Source organism: Tamandua tetradactyla, chromosome 6, assembly GCF_023851605.1.
Source record: "Tamandua tetradactyla isolate mTamTet1 chromosome 6, mTamTet1.pri, whole genome shotgun sequence".
Classification (NCBI taxonomy): domain Eukaryota; kingdom Metazoa; phylum Chordata; class Mammalia; order Pilosa; family Myrmecophagidae; genus Tamandua; species Tamandua tetradactyla.
The window spans coordinates 124,149,028-124,163,163 of NC_135332.1; positions in this window are offsets into that span (position 1 = coordinate 124,149,028).

The following is a 14,136-nucleotide window of genomic DNA, read 5'->3' on the forward strand; positions in this document are numbered from 1 at the left end:
CTGCACCAATTGTACACTTTCAGGAGTTTGTGCAATTAAATATTAACTTGGTAACAAGGTTTTAAATGTCTCTGTCACAATTCTATTATATTTCCGTTGATTCTCCTGTGGTGTGTAATAGATAATCTGTCACATGGTTTTATGTTTTAATGATTTTTAAAAATTAAATTACTTCATAACAGAACAAGAGTTAGGTATTTACTGATTTTGAAAAAAAAAAAAGAAATCCAAAACGGAAAGACGTAATAACTCTTGAAGACCATATTCACATAGACTATATAGTAATATTGTAGGTTTCCAATTTTCCAGTCCTCAGTCCAGGAGGCAGCCTGGGAAGAAGCTACTGTAGTTAATCAATGTTGATGAACAGGTGGTAGCTTGATATTGATTCCTATTTGCTATAGAACTATGTTTTATATTTTTATCTATTTTGTGTTGCAGAACTTTATCAAATTAGTGCCTTTCCTCTGTAAGTTCCTTAAAGGCATTCGCATTTGTGTTCTCCTGCACTTATTGCTGTGCCTGGCACCTGGTAAGAATCAACAAACTTTTGGAGGCAGTGACCTCAATTGACTTTCAAACAACTCTGTGAGAGCGTCAGATTAACAAACAATTATGATAAAAATGTAATAACAAGAAATACTAATGTTTATGGAGTGTGTTCTATGTGCTGGGCACTCCACTAAGCATTTCACACATTTAGTCCTTAGAACATCCCTGAGAGGTAGGTTCTATGATTATTTCAGTTTATGGTCAGGAGGGAGTCCTAGAAAGGAGAAATGGTTTGCAGAGCTGGGAGAACTGGGGTCTTCTGATATGATTGGGACTCTCTCCACTACCTTCTTCTGCCTCTCATAAATTCAGATTTTGTCTCAATATTGGAGATCCTGTCCTTCTTCAACGGAAACAAACAAACCCAAGCTCCTAAAAATATGATCTCAGGAGTCTAAAACATATAATAAAATCACTGTGTGTAGTGCAAAGGGATTAGCTATTTAGAACCAAAGGCGGTTACAACTAGCAACACAAAGATGGTAGCCCAATGGAATATTGGTTTGGTTAGGACACTGACTTCATAGATCGTTCTAATTTTAGGGAAAAAAGGGATTTGATTTTATTTTGGCCTGCTGTGTTCTAGGCCTAACCACCCTGCCCCCACAACCTTATAAAATGTTGTCAAAGTCACCACCATACTGAAAGTAATGAAGGCCACAGTTGTTATTAAGTTGGTCAGGTATAAAGCAGATTGGGGCCACCCTGAAACACATCAGGGGAATTATCCCTTTGTTCTCTAGGCTTTTTGAGTGTTGATCTTGTAACCTGCCACTTTGCTGTACTCATTTATTAGCTCTAGTAGTTTTGCTGTGAATTTTTTGGGTTTTTGACATATAGTATCATATCATCTGCAAACAGTGAGAGTTTTACTTCTTCCTTTCCAATTTTGATGCCTTGTATTTCTTTTTCTTATCTAATTGCTCCGGCTAGAACTTCCAATGCAATGTTGAATAACAGTGGTGATAATGGACATCCTTGTCTTGTTCCTGATCTTAGGGGAAAGTTTTCAGTTTTTCCCCATTGAGGATGATATTAGCTGTGGGCTTTTCATATATTCCCTTTATCATTTTGAGGAAGTTCCCTTCTATTCCTATCCTTTGAAGTGTTTTCAGCAGGAAAGGATGTTGAATTTTGTCAAATGCCTTTTCTGCATCAATCGAGATGATCATGTGGTTTTTCTGCTTTGATTTGTTGATATGGTGTATTACATTAATTGATTTTCTTATGTTGAACCATCCTTGCATACCTGGAATGAATCCTACTTGGTCATGGTGTATAATTCTTTCAATATGTTGCTGGATTCGATTTGCTAGAATTTTGTTGAGGATTTTTGCATCTATATTCATTAGAGAGATTGGTCTGTAGTTTTCTTTTTTTGTAATATCTTTGTCTGACTTTGGTATGAAGGTGATCCTAGGCTTTTTGAATTGTTTGTTTCATATCTCTTTTTATTACTCTCTGAGTAGAAATTCACGATGAGTATGGAAAGAAGGACACATCTTTGTTTAAAAACCCTTGAGCTTTGACTCTATGTTCTACCCCCCACCCCCACCCCTGAAACACTCTTTCTGCCTTCTGTACTCGCTTAGCCCTCGCTAGGGGCCTGGAGCTCTCTGGCTCACACAAGGAAAACGTTCAGGGCAGGAATCACTCCCTCATCTTGCCCAGCCTTCCTGTTGGTTATTGAAGGTGGGTGTGGAGCAAAAGACAGAGTTGCCAGGTAGTCAGTAGCTGTCAGCTGAGTATGCATTTGAGAAGCAGTGGGCCAGACACCATTTGGCCATGGTGGTAGAGGAAACAGACTCTTTTCAACAGTGCCCACCCCAGGGTATCCTCGGATCAGAGCTGCCTGTGGTCTAAACATGGCAGGGTGAGAAGCAGTGGGGGCAAGAGAGGCAGGGAGGGGAAAGAGAACTGGGGATGGATATGACAATGTATAGCTTAATTTTCTGAAGCCTTTGGGTGAAATGGTTGCCTTTTGGGTCCCTCCCATTTCATATATGTAGCCACCATCTGCCCTGGGAACTGGGTACCTGTGAAAGTTCTTGCCTGCTCAGGTCGGCTGGTTCTGAAAGAAGCAGAAACTATAATTAAGGAATTTTGTAATATATTTTACCCAAGGCCCCCATATAACTTGTGTATTTGTTTCCTATTGCTGCTGTAACAATTTACTACAAACTCAGTGAGTTAGAACAACACAAATGTATTAGTGTCTAATTTTAGAGGTCAGAAATCTAAAATAGATGCACAGAGCTGCATTTCTTCTGGGAGCTCTAGGGGAGAATCAGTTTCCTTGCTTTTTCCAGAATCTAGTAGGCCCCTACTTTCCTTGGCTTGTGGCCCCATCCTGCCTTTCTCCTGTAAGGACCCTTGTGATTGCAAGATTCGTAGTCATATCTGCCATGTAAGGTAACATGATCACAGATCCCAGGGATCTGGATGTGTGCATCTTTGGAGGCCCATTTTCAGCCTAGCACAGCATGTGAATCTCGTATTCCATTTTCATACAGTTGACCTTTCAAACACATTTAGAGAAATGTAAGATACGTGCTGTATATAAAAGTTTGGAGAAGTGGAAAGAGATTTCATTAGAAAACAAAATGACACGCTCCCTTTCTATAAGAAGCACTACTGGCGTTTTTCACATCTTTTTTCTAAATATAATGAGTCAGAAAAACTGGAAGAATAGAAGGGACACTGGGAAAGACAAATTAACTCCACCAGGTATTCTCAGAACAGAGAGCATTAGTAAGCCTATTTCTTTTCTTTTGATCAATGGTGAGAGAACAGGTGGCTAATTCTGTCTTACAGGAATGGTAAAGAAAGGCAATGGATTTTAAACCAAGTTGCCCTTGAAGTTTATTTTCTTGGAAAGGTTTTTATTCTTTTGTGAACTTGATCCTAAAATGAAATATTATTGTCTGATTATCAAATATTTCCTTTTTCTCACTTAAGAAAATTGTTGTAGGACTGTTTTCTGGGTTACTTAGTATTACTGGATATTTATCAGAAGAAAATTACTGACTTGTTAACGTCTAAAGATAAAGGTTTATGGTGATTAGAAAGAAACACTATTTAAGCCTGGAGAAGAAACTGAGGTTAAATTAAACTGGATTTTATTACCTTTAAGAAATTGAGAATGGAGCACTGTTCTAGTTTGCTAGCTGCCAGAATGCAATATACCAGAATGAGAATGACTTTCCAAAAGGGGAATTTAATAAGTTGCTAGTTTACAGTTCTAAGGCCGAGAAAATGTCCCAATTAAAACAAGTCCGTAGAAATGTCCAATCAAAGGCATCCAGGGAAAGATACCTTGGTTCAAGAAGGCTGACAACGTTCAATGTTTCTCTCTCAGCTGGAAGGGCACATGGTGAACATGGCAGCGTCTGCTGGCTTTCTCATGGCTCTACTAAAAGAGACTCTCTCCAAAAATGTTTCCTCTTTTAAGGGATTCCAGGGAGCAACTCCGCCTTCAGTGGGTGGAGACACACCTCCATGGAAATCATCTAATCAAAACTTACCACCCACAATTGGGTGGGTCACATCTTCATGGAAACAATCAAAATGCTCCCACCAGCAATATTGAATGAGGATTAAAGGGCATGGCTTTTCTGGGGTCCATCACAGATTCAGACTGGCACAAGCACCTCTATTTACTTGAAGATATGACTTTACTAATATTATTAATAGTTACTCCTGGCTGTTCTAGTAGATAGCTATATCTTTTATTCCAAAAATGAAATTCCAAAAATAAAAGAAAGGAAGATAACCGAGTGAAAAAGAATATAATGGTATTAGTTGTACCAGTAGGCCACCCTAAGGCACTATCTGGAGACAATGTAGCTTGCTTCTAGGTAAAATTCATAAGAATAGGGAAAAGTCCCTGAAAACTCAAATTTATAAAGAAATGGTAATGGCCAAATTTCACCCTGCAGATAGGAATGCAAAGGAATTCTAAATCTCCTTTGGGATGGATCAAACGTATTGAATTCTCAAGATAAAAATATATTCACTCATTTTAGGGAAATAGCTTTAAAAGGAACTATGGTTATATATAATTCCTATTCTCCTATACCTTCATCACCTCTTTCCCACAACCTGCTCTATTAATTTAAATAACAATATGTATCATTTGTGCAGCATCTGTATGTGCCAGACACTGCTCTGAGCATTTTGTGTGTATTTCATTTAATACTCACAATAACCCCGTAACATGGATACTACTATTGTCCTCACTTTGTAGATGAGTAAACAGAGGTTAAGTAATTTTTCCAAGATCACCCAGTAAGCAAGTGATAGAGGCAGCTGAGGTCTGAATGCTTGACTCCAAATTCCACATCAGTAACCACATGCACCAATATGCACACATTCTGCATCTATATCCAGATACAATATAAAATTCCAGGGGGATGTTTTGCATCGTGACACTTATAAAGTATAGGACTGTCATGGAATTGCTGGTTTAAGTCATCTCTTCTTCCCATGGCCTCATCCTGAGACAGGAGGCCACACTTCCTGGATCTGGAACACGCGGCTTCCTCCCCAGCATCTGTGAATGGAGTGTTCAGGGCAATAAGTCATCCTGTGATTTTCCTTTGCCCCCATTGATTTACAGAGGCCCGTTTCACACTCAGTGAATTCAGTATACATTGGGCAGTTTGTAAGCAACATAACTGTCGCTAAAGAAATGGAGTAATTTGACACTCTCTCAAAAGCAAACAAACCTGGACAGCTCCACTAATGCCCCTGGGAGCTGGGGGAATGAAGGCCGGGATCCCAAGCTCTGAAAGGAGATGTTGTGAGAAGGAAAAGCAATATTTCTTTTGGAAGTTCACTGGGACATTCTAAACTAACTTTGATCTCTTTTTCCTGGCACCTTGGTTCCCCAAGCAACCCTCTGCTGCCCAATCAGATGATGTAACTCCACAGTGATTTGATACGCTTGATGCAAGGTGCCAGGGACACCTCGATGGCATGCGTGACACAGGACAGCCACATGGGGCTGCGCTGTGGGATCTTTCCTAGTTTACCCGCTGACGTTTTTGTATAAATAAAATCAGATTACGGTGAGTAAGCTGAGCCTTCTGTGCTGGTGGCATATGAGGGAGAGAAGGGACCAACTATAGCTCCCTGTGACAGGAGTGAAGGGTATTGAAGGCTGATTGTACTGATGGAAGCTTCAAGTCCACTTTAGTGCTGGTTAAACAAGACCTTCTAGCCCTGCCTTCCTCCTTAAGACACTGTCTAGATACCTGGTTTCAAAGTTGGGGGCCCAGGACAATTTCCGGAATTCGGTAGAGATGGCAGCGTCCAGACCTACATCTCAAAGCCTGAGAAAAGGAAAGCAAAACTCTAGGCCCAAGAGACTCTCCCATTCTCTTCAAGGATTATCAATGTCTTCTTTTCTTTTCCTTTTTAAAAGATTTTTAAAAATTCTCTGTTTAGAAACCGAACAATGACTTAATGGGTGACTTAGAAAATGAACAGCATCAGACGCCAACAGTTCTTGCTGCTATGATTAGTAGTTGCTGCTGCTTGTCATAATACATCAAAAAAAAAACAAAAAAAAAAACCAAACACAGCAACCCATCTGTTCCAAATTGATATAGTAAGGGTTCAGCAAGAAGTGTTTATCCAGATTGTGAGAGGGAGTGTCTGCATTTTATGGCATATTGACATGTGTGCCCATGAAGCTAAAAGATGTCAGACGCCAGCTTTCTACCTAGCTGTGTATCGTGTAACATCTGTCACAACAATAGCTAAGTGTTTTGACAAGTAGGCTGTTTTAGCATGAAAATGTCCAAGTGGGAGGAAGAATATCCTCTGCTGAAAGTTAAATGCCACTTCAAATCTACACTGCCACTTAGATTAGTCTACACTAAGGATATAATAGGAAATGGAATGAAACCACCTCTCCAACCCACAAAACAAATTGCTTTAGCACTCTGTGTTGGCGTTTCCCAGGCATTTCTCACTAGTGGTAATTAGCAGCACATAAATGCTAATGACTAATTACCTTGGCTTGTAGACATCAGGGTTCTAAAGTAAACTATTAACCAAAAGCCTGACTTCAGAGATATATAGACAGTAAAACTCCAGATTTTCACTTTCAGTAGCTCCTGAGGGAGGTATGAATAAATTGTTACTTAAATTTTAAGGGGTGGAGTTGAACAATTCTCAGCCTTTGTATGCTGGTGTCACTGAAAATAAATTTAATTCACTTAAGATCGGAAACCTCTGTATGCGTTTACCTGAAAATCTGTTTTCCCTTTAGATTCTCTATTGTCAGAGGCTGTGATACCTAAATTTAATGTAAGAACATCTGGTATCCTTAATAAAACATGTCAAATAAATGGGTGGCTTCTGGGCAGCATATGTGGATATATGGGGAAATAAAGCATTTACTTTTCCAGGAAAAACAACAAGGTCACAGAGGTGACTCTTCTCAACAAGGTGTTAATGAGGTAGCACAACTAACCAGCCTACTAACCCCCCTTCCTGTGTCTTGGAGTGAGAAGCAGCGAAGATTCCAGAATTTCTATAAAGTAGGGCCTTGGGGACAGCAACTGAAGAAGTAAAATGGACTAGAAAATTTGGCTGAAAGCTGAATTGGCCAAACAAGTGCAGTTTTGACTTGCAGATTTGTTTGTTTTTGGCAAATGACTATAAGCTAAAGCCCCCCGCCCCCAGCCTCAGACATACATCCCTTGGCATAGCCATTGATGGGAAGGAGACTGATCTTTTGAAAATGTTTATTCCCTACTGGTCTTCTTCATCTACGTGGCATAACAAATTTTTCTTAGAAAAACCAGAAGTAGGGCTTGAATTTCTTTTTTTTTATTAATTAAAAAAAAAGAAATTAACACAACATTTAGAAATCATTCCATTCTACATGTGCAATCAGTAGGGCTTGAATTTCTATCAGTTAGTTAATCTTACCTAAATGTAAAATCTGCATTTCAAACCCTGTTGACTTTGCTTTGTATAACTGAAACACATATCTTTTCTGTTGAATACAGTTACATTTAGCTTTGTGTCACTTAAAGGGCCTGAAATGGTTATTATGGGGGGGGAGCAGTACAACCTCATGTATATTACCTTTCTCAATTACATCCAGGCACCCAATTTTTTGGTGTCTGGATGTAATTGAGAAAGGCACAGATTTTACTAATTCGTAGTTGCTGCTGCTCTTCTTCCTTCTCCTCCTCCTCTTCCTCTCCCCCCCACCCCCGCTTCTTCTTCACTACATTATAAGAAAGGCGTTATAGGGACTTAGACCTAAAATACTATATTCTAATTTCAACTTCTCAACCCCAGACTCATCATAAAATACATACATTCTGCAGTAAAACCTCACCAAAATTAGTATGGATTTTGTACTTTTTTGAAAGCTTCTGTGTTTCTATTTTCCATAAGATGTTTTACTATAATATGTAAATACTATAATGCAAAGAGATTCAGAATCATTTAAGGAGATTCAGAATCATTTAAGAGTTCTGGAAAATTAAAAGGCAGCTCTATTTTATGTCAACCATAGCACATGTTACTTATGAGAGGCTGGTTATAATAAAACTAAGGAGATAGGGCAATATTTTTAGGCTCCTAAAAGTCAGAGATTATTTCAGAACCCTAACAGATAGGTTAGAAAAATGACTTTAAACATCCCTATGGACACATCTCATCATAGCCACGTCACAAACACCAGGACCAGACTGAGACAGGATAACAGGTCAGCACCATTTCAAAATGGTAATCTGTAAATATCCATTCACCATTTATTTTGAGTAAGGCAGAGTAAGGGAATGGTGCACTGAAAGTTATACCGAATTTCATCTTTACTGTCTCAAGCAGTTCAGCTCTGGCCCTAAACTTGAGTACCTCATCAAAACACAGAATCCCTGAATTCAATGAGACTATTTTTCTTAAAAGGCAGGAAGGGGTCCCTATCCCAAATTGCTTGGGATAAGTAATACTCCAACCACATTTTCTGAAAGAAATTCTAGCCAATACTATTTTTTTCTGTTTCAGAAAAGACAGGCATATTTTAATACTCAGGAACATTTTTTTATTGTGGTACAGTATATATAACAGGAAATTTACCATTTTAACTATTTTTTTTTTTTTTACCTGTTAAAATGTACTTGGAAATTTATTGCTTTTTTTGTATGTTATATTTCACAATAAAAAAAAAGTAAAAAAAAAAAAAATAGACAGAAAAGTGAACCCAAAACTCAGACCCAACAGCCATGAATTCATGGCGGTGCTATCTTACCCACAAGCACCGCCACTTCTCCAAGAACATTCTGGAGCAAATTCAGACAGCATATGATTTCACCCATAAATATTTTTTTTTTTATTAATTAAAAAAAGAATTAACAAAACAATTAGAAATCATTCCAATCTACATGTACAATCAGTAATTCTTAATAACATCACATAGTTGCATATTCATCATTTCTTAGTACATTTGCATCAATTTAGAAAAAGAAATAAAAAGACAACAGAATAAGAATTAAAACAATAATAGAAAGAAAAAAAAACAAAAAAAACAAAAACAAAAAACCTATACCTCACATGCAGCTTCATTCAGTGTTTTAACATAATTGCATTACAATTGGGTAGTATTGTGCTGTCCATTTCTGAGTTTTTATATCCAGTCCCGTTGTACAGTCTGTATCCCTTCATCTCCAATTATCCCTTCTCTCTTTTTTTTTTTTTTTAATTAACGGAAAAAAAGAAATTAACCCAACATTTAGAGATCATACCATTCTACACATGCAATCATTAATTCTTAACATCATCACATAGATGCATGATCATCATTTCTTAGTACATTTGCATTGGTTTAGAAGAACTAGCAACATAACCGAAAAAGATATAGAATGTTAATATAGAAAAAAAATAAAAGTAATAATAGTAAAATCAAAACAAAACAAAACAAAACAAAAACCTATAGCTCAGATGCAGCTTCATTCAGTGTTTTAACATGATTACTTTACAATTAGGTATTATTGTGCCGTCCATTTTTGAGTTTTTGTAAACAGGACTAGATACAAAAACTCAAAAATGGATTGTTATACATTTAAGGGCCTTTGTCATAATACTGGGCCCACTTGGATAGTCCAGGACAATCTCCCCACTTTAAGGTCAGTTGACTTGCCATCTTAATCCCATTTACTACCTTAATTCCCCCTTGCCATGTAACAGCAAATTCACAGGTTCTGGGAATTTGGATGTGCCCAGATTTTACAGCCATTATTCCGCCTACCACATCTTAAAACATTCATCTAAATAATAGAAAACTTGAAATATTCTCATTCTTAATATTTATCTTGACTCACTGTCTACTCACCAGAGACTCTTTTTCCAACAAAGAAGTGGTGGTGTGTGTGTGCGCGGGGTGGGGGGGTGGTGCGCGGCGACCTCTTACCAGGGAAATGGCAATAGAAAAGAAGGAAGACGGACAAGGATCATATAGTTCCCCGATTGCATTGAAACACTGCAGGAAGAAGATTCAAAATGACAGACCAGAAGACTCAATATCATTGTCCCTATGACCCATTGTACTGCTGAATATAAACCAAGTAAACTATTAAATTCAATCCATTTCAACTCAATTAAACAAACAAACAAACAAAAATGGAGATAATACTGGGCGTACCACTAAGGAGTGTCAAGCTCTGACACCCTGGTGTGACTCTTAATCATGTAAGGAAAATGAGATAAGTTTCAAAAAGACACTAACTTAGGGTAAAATAAAGTAACGTCATAATGGATATACAAACAGTACACCAGGGATACAATGGCGGAAAGGTTACATCGTAGGAGTTTCACTTGAGATGGACCTTGAAGGATAAGGAGAAGTAGATAAGGTAAGATGAGTTTCTAAGGCAAGCAATGTAGCAGTAAAGATACATCCCATGAATACTTGGAGTTGTTTGCACTCTATTCCAACTCCAACAAGTCCATCTAAATCAGGGTTTTATAATCACAACACTTTTTTTTTTTTTAACATTTTCTTTTTTTATTGTGAAATATAACATATATACACTATAATTACAACACTTTTGACATTTTGTGTCAGTAATTATTTGTCGTGGGGGTTGTCCTGCCCATTGTATAATGTTCACAGAAGTCAATAGCAACTACTCCTCAGTCATGACAACAAAAAGTAGCCACAAGTATTGCCAAATGTCCCCCTCGAGGGGTAAACTAGACTGCCCACCTTATTAAGAACCCCTAATCTAAATTTAATTTTAATCACAGATTATGATTTGGAACCAATAAGAAGGCAATAGCTAAATCTGACATAGATGTGATTTGATAGATGTTTAAGGAGCCTGGTTTCTTTAAATACTGTCTAGACTATCCAACATTTAATGAGCAAAAGCTCTGAAAATGTGGTATTATTATCTGTGGTAATTCAGCCAGTCCAGAGCCCTCTATTATGGAGATATGGACATTATCAATTAAAAAAATAAAAAGGGTAAGTTTCCACACCTAGATGAAGGGCAGACTCCAGGGCAACCATCCCAGCTTCCCTTCCCAAGGCACATGTCTGATGATGGCATAAAACTTTGGCACCTTCTCAATATTGGCATATCTTAACACTTCAAGAGCTTTTACAGGATTTTTTTAAATTAAATATCCAATGATGCATTATCATTTGAAGTAAATCAGGTCCCAAATCTACCAGGTTTACTCTACAGGGAGAAAACTTTGGAAATATCATTGGATCCTCTCAAATCCTGGTTCCTCCAAATACTACCAAAATAGCTTGTTGATAAATAGCCTGGTATGCAGTAAGGAGGACTCTTACTAACACAGTCTTGGTAGGATCTGAGAGGTTGGAGGGCAAAGGCAGGACATATGTGATGTTTTGGAGGTCTTGCTTTAGGTGGGTCTTTCACTGTTAGGAACTGATTGGGGTTAGACCAAGTTTATGACACAATAGGGGCAAAAAGCAAGGAAAGGGTTTTAAAGTGAATCTTGAAGAGTAAATAGTCAGATATAAAATATCTATTGCCCAAGTAGATGATATTTACTCTGTTGAGGTTTGGTTGTGTGGTCTGTGGTTCAAATATAGATTTGCAGAGAGTTCCTGTAACAATGAAATTACTTACAACTCCTTTTTTTTTTCTGGGCAAGAGTTTCTTTGAAAGTCAAGTCGTATTAATGCAAAGAGTTGAATCACCAACTCACATTAATGTAGACAACAAACTGTGTGGGTGTAGGTGGTTTTGGCTCTCAGTTTGAAAATACCAGAATGTAGAAGAGTAAGATTCTATGAGATCATCGTTTTTTCCCACACCAAACTTGTCCTTTATCTTACATCCTCTATCACATTTAATGGCATTTCTATTACCTATGGCATCCAATCTGGTAACCTGGGAGCTACCTTGATTCTTCCATAGCCTTTAATCAATGGTTTGTGCCTTTTAAAGATGCTGTTTCTTGAATCCGTTGACCCATCTTCATTTACACTATCTTTGTCCTAATTAAGGCCCTCATCCCTTCTCACCTTGTCTTATTTTTCTAGACTGCTATACCAAATACTATACAATGTGTTGGCTTGTACAAGAAGCCTTCATTGTCTGACCATTTTGAGGGCTAAAAGTCCAAAATCAAGGCTTGACAAATCTGTGCTTTCTCAGGGAGTCGGTAGTGTTCTGGTTCACTGCAATCCTTGGGGCTCCTTGGCTTGCATGTCTGCTCCTGCCACATGACAATGTCTCTTTCGCTGTGTCTGCTCTTCCATTTCCATTGACTTCCAGTTTTGGGGAATGGCTTTCCCTGACTCCTAGCTTTGGGTTTCTCTTAAGACCCACTCTGAGTCTGTCAGCCACACGGTAACTAAAGTTAACATCATCAGGAGGTCTGATTTACAATGGGTTCACACCCACAGAGATGTGTGTTCAATAGGGTATATAATTCAACCCATCACACACCTGGATATTGCAAAACTCTCCTAACTAGTTTCCCATCTCAAGCCAGGTAAATGCTGTTTTCATACACACCTTTACTTGGAAATACTGATGTTGGAGACTTTGACAAAGTTTTGAAACAATCAGTTTTTCATTACTAATTAGTGTGTGTATTAGTTAGGGTTCTCTAGAGAAACAGAATCAACAGGGAACACTTGCAAATATAAAATTTATGAAAGTGTCTCACGTGACCATAGGAATGCAGAGTCCACGTGACCGTAGGAATGCAGAGTCCAAAATCCACAGGGCAGGCTGCGAAGCCGATGACTTCAATGGGTGGCCTAGATGAACTCCACAGGAGAGGCTCACCAGCCAAAGCAGGAATGGAACCTGTCTCCTCTGAGTCCTCCTTAAAAGGCTTCCCATGATTGGATTTAGCATCACTAATTGCAGAAGACACTCCCCTTTGGCTGATTACAAATGGAATCAGCTGTGGATGTAGCTGACGTGATCATGACCTAATCCTATGAAATGTCCTCATTGCAACAGACAGGCCAGTGCTTGCCCAATCAGATGAACAGGTACCACAACTTGGCCAAGTTGACACCTGTCCCTAACCATGACAGTGTGTACTATAGTTATTCTCACCTCATGTCTGATTTATCCCTTTAGTCACCACTCATTCAGAAGTGAAATGGAAGTCAGAGATGAGATAAGAACATATTTATTTTTTAAAATAGTCAAAAAGCAGTCATATCAAAATGTTTTACTTTACTCCAATTTAGTCCCTTGTGAGCAAACGCCTTCCATCCCTGTTACCAGCTATGCGTGTCCATTCCTAGTTTCTGCCTGCTTTAACTGGGGATTGTTCTGAAAAAGGATTGTGCTCTGGCTATGCAGCTGCTGAGCCCATAAGATGAACAGGAAGCATCCAAGAGTCTGTATTTCCCTCAGGGTGGTCAGTTCATGACAACTCAGTACAAAGGCCCAGCTACTTGTCTGAAGATGGAATAAACTCTGAAGTGTGATTTACATTCCAGAGGTCCTCATAGGATCAGGTTGAATCTAGGACTTCACTTGAAACTGTTTCCTTGCTTGGCTTCTTCCCTTTCCTTACCTTGTTCTGCCTACTTCCTTACTAGTTTCTTCCAGGATCATTTCCTTAATAAAGATCACGTGAATGCAAATCCTTGGGTCTTCTGAGAGAAGCTTCTGAGAGAACCCAACTTACCCATGCTCCTGAGATTCCTTCATCAGAAATCTATCAAAAATAAAGATTTGACCATATCACCTCTCCTGTGAAACCCTTCAGTAGCTGCTCATTACCTCCTTCATGCTTTCACACGGCGCTCAGGCTGGCCACTATTGATCCTTGCTCCTCTCCAGCCTCTAATGTCACAAATATCAATTTCTTACTTGATAATGTAGGAATGCTGAAAAGCTTTTGGTTGCCTTTCATCTCCTTGTTATCTGCCTGGTTTCTTGTTTTCCTGTTACCAAGGAAAGTTCTAACAGCCTCAGCCCCCAGAGTTCTTCCAGAGGGGCTAAGATATTTCTTTTGTAATCTTCTACTAACGTATTCAATCACCTTCATTGCATTTACCATGTGATATTGTAACTCTCTTTTTGTTTGTCTCCCAAACTAGACAGTGAGATC